The following is a 9,800-nucleotide window of genomic DNA, read 5'->3' on the forward strand; positions in this document are numbered from 1 at the left end:
TGTGGAAAGATGTGAAGCACTCCCTACTCTATTGAATTCTTCACTTCCTATCACCAAACAGTCTCAGCCCACTTGTCATGCTACACTGATATGTGCTGTGTGGCTGGACATTGGCCTCCAGTGTTTTACTTTTCCCAAGACAATCTCAATTTAACAAGAAAAAAGAGAAGACAAATTGGGTCCCATTGGATTTGAATTTCAGCTTCTTGGGGAATTCTACCTGTAATTCACAGAATGATAAAATCACCCTATTAGGGAGAAAAACTGTTCCCCTTTTATCTCTGTGTTAGGCAGTTCTAACCATGCATTCAGTATCTAGAGAGATCACACTTTTGAATCACCTCCATTTACACTTTCCATTGGCTGTTTTGCTCATTGAAGTCCAGCAGACTTTTCCATGAAGAAAGAAATGTGAAGATCCGTTCTGCCTGTATTGACAATTTGCCAGTCACTTTATTCTATGTCCTTTAGAATGAGTAGCAGACTCTTTTATGAAGCAGGAACCCTGTATGTCTTTGAAGTATTGAAGATAATCTGTCTAACTAAAATTTATCTTTGTATTTCTAGAAAACCTAACTGACTACAGTTTGACTATTATAGATAACTATTAATCTATATTTCTTAATTATGCATTGCATATTAAATTAATTGCACAAACATACTACTTTAAACAAGAGCAGAAATAAATATACAGAGTGTAATAAAACCAACCTTGAATATGTATCAATATACCAAGATCAATACCAATGCAAAGTATTCATGTCTATATCCTATCTCTCCTTCCCCCTTTTTCTAGAAAGAGATTGATTGTGACCATTTAACCATTTATAACCAACGCCCTTTAAATGAAAATAAACATTTATGGACAGTCATTTGGGGAATTTGGGTTTAGTTTTCTCCAAACTGCTTTCTGCTGTTTGTTAGGCAAAGTATTTTAGGGGTTAGGCAAAGTATTTAGAGACCTTTCACAGGGTCTTGTTCCATCAAACCACATTAGGTTGAAAGGAAACCATAGGTTCTAAACCTCTGAAGAAACAAAAGTGAAAACCCCTTTTCCAAAGTAACATGTCCTTAGACTCAAATTTTGAAGACAAAATACCTTTAAAATATCTATTTTGGTTTAGCTGAGCAGCACATACAATGGAATATCTTTCTGTAGATAGCTACTTCACAGTCAAAAAATTCAAAGAAAACACAATAGTATACATAACCCAGAGTCTTTGTGTATATTTCATCTTTATGTGGTTTATTTTTCTTTACTCTTTTAATCTATGACTGTCTCTTTAAATACTTTGTTTAATTTTTAAAATATTTATCTCATTTTATAGCTGTCTATACTCTGTCTTTTCTCGTGCAAGCCTATGTACACTTTTGAAACACACTATAACCTATTCAGAGGTTTATTTCTGTCTGTGAATCTGGTATTTATTGTATATCTGTTAACCATTTCTAATCAGAAGTCCTTTTTTTTAAAAAAAAAATGCTAAGCAGGTGTGGCTAGGACCAAGGTTTCTTTGCATTTTGGCCCCACCCAGCCCAAAATGCCAGAGGTAGTTCACCACCAGGTCCATGAGCCATGCTCCTCATTCGAGCTCCAGGACACAGCAGGTCTCTGTTGCCATTGAGCAACTACTAGCACACTGCTCTAAAACCCAACTTAAGTGTAGTAACTCCCAAAAGATTTAGAGTTGATGCTGCCAGCACAAACCAGAAAGCCTTTTCTTAAAGAAGTCACACAGCTTTCACTGCTAAAGCTGAGTGAGGAGACCTCTTAAAGCAGCCACACCTCTGCTTGCAACCAGAAAAAAAGCCTATCTGAAAATATGCTGCCACCAAGAAGCTATACTTAACTCTGTTCTTTGTGTCTAGAATTTCTTTTCAAGCTCTTTCAAGTTTTATGTGGATGTAATTGCCCCTTGTTGGGTGACATTTTGTAGGCAGAGACCACTCTCATTTCCCAGCTGTCCAGAGCCCCCCCCCAAATCACGCAAAACTGTATTAATTACAATACTGATTGGCCCATTAGCTCGGGCTTTTCAGTAACTAGCTCTTCTATCTTAAAATAACCCATTTCTAATATTCTGTGTATCACCATGAATCTGTGGCTTACTGGGTTAAGTTCTAGTGACCATCTCCTTCATCAGCTACATGGCATTTCTCAGATTCCAGCTACTCTCTATATTTATCTCTTCCAACCTGGCTATATTCTGTCCTGGCATAGGCCAAAGCAGCTTTATTCATTAATCAATAAAAGCAACACATATACAGAAGGATACCCCATATTATTCTTCTCATACAATACACCCCAACCACAGTTTCCCTTCCTTCCAATTCTCCCTGCTCCCCCTTCAACCTTCTCCTTTGACTTTACATAGACTATATACTCTTACTCACCAACATTAATATCTCTACATTGTTCTTTTATTATAGAACTAAATATTGAACTCTGAATTCCTTAGACATGTCATCCTCCATGTACTAATGACTTGTACTCATTACTCCATATGGTAATTAATTGGAGCAAAAAAATAGAGAATTTCACATAAACAATATGATGAGCATATCAGCAAATTTAACTTCTACTTTAAGAGTGTTCATGAAAGCATATTACATTGGCATGTTGGAACAAATCTATTATTCCTTTACTGACCATTTGTAACCACTACTTTCTGCTCCATCTGCCTTGCTATATCTTTTCTCTGCGCTGCCTTATGCACATTGAAAACACCGTTCAGAACATGCTACTCACTCATTTGCTCAAATGGCATGCATTAAGTCTGCCATTCAGAGAAAAAAAGAAGTTCTGACATGTAGCTCCACCCACCAGGATTCTCTCACTTCCAAATGTATAACTGTTTGCATTTACTCTTCTACACTATGCTCACAGCAAACAGGAGCATGAACCTCACTCAGTGCTTCAATCACAACTCTTTCAAGCACATCTCCACCTCATAGACCATACAGCTTCATTTTATCAGCAATAACCTTTTAAATATCTGCATGTACTCCTTCTCCATTCTGTTAAAACTCTATAATTTTGTTAGTATTTTATATATAAATTAGAAATTTTATTTCTTTACAGATCCTTCTAGTTCTCTTATGTTAGTTTAGTTTTTACAGATTTTGCCTTCAGATCTTTATGTAGTATATTACATATGAATTTGTGGGCTTTTGTCATCTGTTAAACTACAGGCTACCTAGGGTGCAATTTTAGACTATGTAGCATGTTGTGGGGTACCATAGTATGCAATGTAATTTAAGTGTTCAGTAAGTACTTTTTGATACAATTGATGCTAAAATATTCCTTTACAACTTGCTAAATAAGTACATTATGCTCCTATCTTAAAATGAATTTTTGCCTTCATTTTTTCATAGGTTTTTTGTTTGCTTGTTCCTAGTGTCATTTATTCTTTATTTTAATCCCTTTTGGCACTGACTTTTTTGTGAGAAGATTGCAGATTTAGATATTAGTTATCTATACCTGCTTGTGCAAGATTTATGTAAAATTGTATGTGCAACTATGAAATTTCAAAAAGCCATGGCACTTTTTCTATGGTAATATTATTGCTGTTCTTGAATTGTAAATTATTATTTAAACTCGTATTGTATTTTAACATGAGCTTTTCTCTCATGTTATAATGGAAATTTTATAAGATCAAGACATGTCTAATTCCTTTGAAGTTCTTTAGAATTGTTAGCTTTTTGAATCACAGAATGACACTACTCAAAAAGTGTTTATTGAACCCAGAATTTTATAGATAAATTATAAATACTTACCATGGAGGTATAACATAATTTTTGTACTCACAATTACAGAAAATAAAATAACAAATCACTATTACATAGAGAACCAATGAGCAAATACATATACGATGGAGATAAGAAAATGTAAATATTTCTAAATAACCAGGTCAATGAAGTCACAGCAACCTTTTCTGTCTCCCCTTGTTAATCAATATCCCAAAGAAGCTGTACTCAATTGTGGATAGTTTCTTCTATGGTTAGGCCAGCCAATTACGACGACTGCTTTTGCAAAAAGCTAAAGAGGCCTCAATTTTCCAATAACTAAGAAATGGTGGGAGCAGGAGAAAGTCTTCCTTAAGGAAGAGTATACCAATTGGTTTTCCCATAGCAATGGTCAGTTCTAAAAACTTAGAAATGCAAGTAAGACTATACAGACTGAGCAGGTTTATATTTAGGTGTGTGTGTATGTGTGTGTGTGTGTGTGTGTGTGTGTGTGTGCGCGCGTGTGTGTGTGTGTGTAATAATCAAACAAGAAGCAACAACAACAAAAGACCATGAATCTAAAAGGAAGGTTTGGGTGGAAGAGAGAATGGAGGAATGTAGTTATCTGATCATCTCAAAAGCTAAAAGAAGTTTTAAAAATATTATGGTATATATACAAATGGAATTTTATTGAGCCATAATGAATTGTATAATTACATAATTTGAGGGGCAATATAAGGAACTAGAGATGACAACATTAATATTAATTAAATAAAGAAAATTCAAAAAAGAAATAAATATATTGACCTAGTAGCTTGCTTGCTTTAACCAACAGCATTATTCAGCTACATTTTAGCTTTCTAATGGAAACATGGCATGTTGGGAAGGATTGTGCTAGGTAGTAAGAGAGCAGCCGAAGAACAGTACAGTTCAACAGAATAATGTTTAACTCAATACGATGGTTGGTAAGAGATGCTCACAGACAATACAACAAAGGAAGAAACAGCCTCTATCCAGCTGAAGAATTGTAGGCATACTGCCAGATTGTGATAGCAATTTGGAAAAGATACTACAGGGCAAAAAGACATTTGATAGCCTTTTAAAAGTAAGGAGATAATCACACCACAACTTTCAAGTTGTCTACTTTTATAACCAAACTTTTACAAAGACAGTCTGCTTAGAAGAGAAAGGATAAGCAGAATCCTGTCTACAGTTCCTTTTAGTATTATAGGTACACAGTATATTTGTTAAGGAAGGAGCCTGGAGTGTCTACAGGCCCTGTGTCACTTTGAGATGGTGTTACAGAACTCACATTACTGTATTCTCCTAAAAAAGGCCACATATACAATATGGCCTCCACTGAAAATGTTCTTTCCCAAAGAGATTATCTTGAGACCATGGCAACTTGGGGTCCTATGAGAAGTTAGTCACTTTTGATAAACAGCTTGACAATGCTACTCCTTCACACATTCTGAACCTGTTCTCCTTAACAGAACCCTGGTGGGTGAATGACCCCAAATTTTAATTTACTACCCTGAGAAATAGCTTAGTATCCCACCCTGAGAAATCTGATCCACAGAAGTCCCAAGAAGCAGCCAGGCAGCTCTGGCAAGACCCACCTCCTACAAGGACCCATTGAAAAACCGCCTAGAACATTAGCAAATAGCTAGGCAGCACAAATATGGAAGCAACAAAAATAAAATCATAGGGAAGTACCAATGTAATACATGTTCATTCTTTCCAAGTCTACTATTATGCTCAATTTCTAACAAAATCACCTACTAAGCTATGTCCACAGTATATACAAATAGAGCTCTGTTGACACTAGCTTGTACCTGTGACTCTTCTAATACACTTTGAAACCCCACACACAAATACTAATCAGTTTCAAGAGCATTAGAAGCTCATAGCCAACTTGAAGTAAGTTGCTATAACTCACTACACTGGTGCCAATGTCCAGGCTGGACTTTTATGTCACTGTGATAAAAAAAAAAGTGTGCATAGAAACATAAAGGAAAAACAATGTGTTTGTACTCATGGTTGCAGTGAGTTCAATCCACAGTCAATTTACTCCACATGCTGGAGCTGAACATGTGGACACACCTTCTATTTTGGCCAGAAAGACAAACTCAAGACAGGGCCAAGAACAATATTCTCCTTAGAATCTAATTAAAGTAAATGGCCTCTTTGCCTAGGCTTGTCATGTATGACCTCCCCAAATTGGACTTCCATCTGCAGATAACACATTCAAAAGATGAGAACAAGAGGGACATTTTATATTCAAACCATAAGATACATCAATTAAAAGTGATTACATTGAAATAAAGAGGGACATGGTTTGTTTGTGCATGTCTAGAGTCTAGCCCTTCTTGACCAACAAACCATGTGCACTTTGCAGGGATAGGTTTCAACACATGTTTATCTCTAAATCTAATTTTATTCTCCAGATCTTCTTTGATAAAGAAAGAATAGCTACTTGCATCTCCCTGTAATAAATGAAGATATTAACAGGATCAATAAGCTGGAATTAGCTTTATAATTCTTCTATCTATTGCCATTTCAATGACACATAACACCTAGAATAGTTGCTGTTGACCTCCAAATTGTTGTGATTCATTATAGAACTTAGAACCATTCTTTTTGTCAAGGACTGTTTTTCTATACTATACTTTAATGAATGAAAAAAAAAGTTCTCCTGAGTAGTTTAATAAGTTTTCTCCAATCTACAAATTTTATTACTCCATGAATTTATTGAGTTACTTCTGTTTTGCATGGATGGTATAGCTGATCTTATATTGTCAAATATTCTCATTTTAATAGTTAAACTAAAATTAAATGATAACTACTATGGTATGAAAACTCATATTTTTTCTTTAAAAGAAAATGAGTATAATTTAGGCAATAGTCTCTAAGTAGTATAATAGAGACTTATAAATTCAATGTTAATATATATTAATAAGTCTCCCAAAACTATTATTAATCTTCCTAACCTCAAAATTCTAATCATAACTTCAGATATACCTCTTATTGTAGATAACCTAGAATATTCTATTTTAGACATTCTTCATTTAATTGATAGTTTTTAATTCCAAGGACACAGTCACTTAACTTTTATATTTTTGCTGTGCTTCATTCTGCTATCTAAAACTGACACATGCAATTGTTCAAATTATCATTCTTTTACATTTTATTTCCCATTTAATTAGTAAGCTCAAATAATGTTCACTTATTTAAAATATGGCTTATATATTTCTTTCTTTTGTTTTTTAACCTGCATGTTTTGCAAAGAAATAGAATAAATATCAAAATTCACAAAATATATTATATCAGTTTAAAATAATATGAAAAATAATAATATTAGGTTAATATGAATCAAAATTACTACATCATTTCCCAACCCAACTTAATGTTGTAGCTCTATTCTATGACAACCTCCCATAATGTATACCTTCAAAATCAAAGCATCAGTATTTCTGGCATTATAATCTTTATCATCTTTGAAAAATATAGGTTAATAAGTGAAACACTGAAGTTCTTACCTATTTTTTTCCATAGTGTACACACACACTGACCCCGCCCCACTGCCCCGCCCCTCGCCTCTCCTGGACGGGGGCCTCCTTGGTCTCCAACCTGCGGGGGGGTGGGGGGGCGAGCTCCGGGCTGGTGTGCAGCGTGCTGTGCCCCTGGGCTCAGAGCCGCCGGCCTTCGGGCTATCGCGCCGGGTGCACGCGGGCTTGCCCATGGACCGTGGAGCCGTGGTGCTGGTGGACGCGGTGGCGAATGCCAGTGTGTGAGCAGTGGTGGCAGGCGTGGTGCTGGCCCAGCATGTATTCACCTTGAAGAGAAAGACGGGCCACAAGACCAAGCTCATCGAGATGATGCCGAAATTTCAGAAAAGCTCAATGCTCATCAAGAATCCTACAAGAGTAGAAGAAATCATCTGTGGTCTCATTAAAGGAGGAGCTGCCAAACTTCAGATAACAGACTTTGATATGACACTAAGTAGGTTCTCCTACAATGGGAGAAGATGCCCATCAAGTCATAATATCATTGACAACTGTAAACTTGTTACAGACGAATGTCGAGAAAAGCTGCTGCAGCTGAAGAAGCAGTATTATGCCATTGAGGTTGCTCCCGACCTCACTGTGGAAGAGAAGTTCCCTCACCTGGTAGAGTGGTATACTAAATCACATGGATTGCTTGTTGAACAAGGCATACCAAAAGCCAAACTTAAAGAGATTGTGGCAGACTTTGGTCATGCCCAAGGAAGGATATGAGAATTTCTTTGGTAAACTTCATCAGCACGGTATCCCTGTGTTCATATTTTCGGCTGGTATCGGTGATGTGCTTGAAGAAGTTATACGTCAAGCTGGAGTTTATCATTCAAATGTCAAAGTTGTATCCAACTTCATGGATTTTGATGAAAATGGAGTGCTGAAAGGATTCAAAGGAGAACTAATTCATGTATTCAACGAACACGATGGTGCCTTGAAGAACACAGACTATTTCAACTAACTGAAAGACAACAGCAGCATTATTCTGCTGGGGGACTCCCAGGGAGACTTGAGGATGGCAGACTGCGTAGCCAACGTTAAACACATTCTGAAAATGGGGTACCTGAATGACAGAGTAGAGACCTTTTAGAGCAATACATGGACTCTTAGGTTATTGTTTTAGTAAAAGAAGAATCAATGGAGGTTGTCAACTCGATTTTACAAAAGACATTATAATCAAACCATTTGTGAGAAGACGTCTCCCACAGGTGCAACTGAAACCAGCACCAGCCATCTTGAGGAAAGACTCTTACTTATAAGACATTCTTGCTCTTGGCATTTTCCCCTTTCCCTTTAGGTGGGAGTCCTCTGATCTTCAGATGTGTTGAACCTATAAACTGCAGCCCCTTCTTTCCACCTCCATCACAACACTCACCAAAATTTTTTAAGCAATTAAAAACGATCTTAAGGCCAAAATTAGAAAAATAACTCCCTCTTCCAAAGTGAATTTTGTAGTTTGGTTTTCTGCAGTTTCTGGGTACTGTGTGGAGGCTCAGAGTGATAGTGTCACGGGTGATAGTATCTCTGATTTTAACCACTGCCAGCTTTGTAACACCATCTCCTGAAACAGTGTTTTGTTTGGTTATTTTGTCTGGAAAAAAAAATTGCCAGGGAAGTCCAGCACTTTGTCTGTGAAAAACTATTGGTGTCCATATTACGAATGTTACAAATCTGTGTGAAACACTGAAAATAAACCTGAAACGGAAAAAAAGAAAGGATAAAGTAGATATAAATGTTATAATTGTAATTCTTGGTTGATAACTGTTTTGTTATATGTAATTTTGCTATGTTAAAGTAAAAACCTTCCTTTTTATTTATACAGAAAAGGGGAGGTAATGTAGGATTTCCATTTGTATGCTGTGAATAAAGAAGCTGCTTTGGGCTATTGTAGCACAGAATGGGCCAATGCAGGAGTTCCAAGCAGATAGAGGAGGAGAGAGTCGGTAGATTCAGAGAAGCCATGTAGCCTCCACAGGAGAAAATGCTAGACAGAACCTTGCCAGTAGGCCACAACCACGTGGTGACAAGCAGATTAATAGAAATTGATTAATTTAAGACATGAGAGCTACCTAGGAATACACTAGAGTCATTGGCCAAGCAGTGTTGCAATTGATACAGTTTCAGTGTGATTATTTCAGCTCTGGGCAGCTGGGAACGAATGAACAACTTCCTCCAACAATCAATGATCCTTGAAACCTATGTAATGTTATTTATTATATTTATTATGTAAAGATATGTAAACTTTTCCTTTAAACTCTTAATGGTCATGGTAACACTATACCATAAAATATGAGATCTTACTATAATAAATTCTAAATACTGTTTTTTAATCTTTTAAGAAACTTGCAAAATGTATAATCTTCTTTCCTACTGTTCATCATGTCTAGCTGTGAAAATTAGAAATATTAGATACAGTAAGACTTGTTAAACATATGTTTCACAGTTATTAAACATAACTATATTAAAGCATATAGCAATATGTTGATAGTTAAATATCAGGTAGCATTCTATCAGTACACC

General features: G+C 36.2%; 1 pseudogene; it reads left to right on the plus strand.

Moving 5' to 3' along the window:
* The first annotated feature begins 7,466 nt into the window (after positions 1 to 7,466).
* LOC142839279 (cytosolic 5'-nucleotidase 3A pseudogene) lies at positions 7,467 to 8,456 on the plus strand (annotated as a pseudogene).
* Positions 8,457 to 9,800: the final 1,344 nt, after the last annotated feature.

Source organism: Microtus pennsylvanicus, chromosome 1 (genome assembly GCF_037038515.1).
Source record: "Microtus pennsylvanicus isolate mMicPen1 chromosome 1, mMicPen1.hap1, whole genome shotgun sequence".
Lineage (NCBI taxonomy): Eukaryota > Metazoa > Chordata > Mammalia > Rodentia > Cricetidae > Microtus > Microtus pennsylvanicus.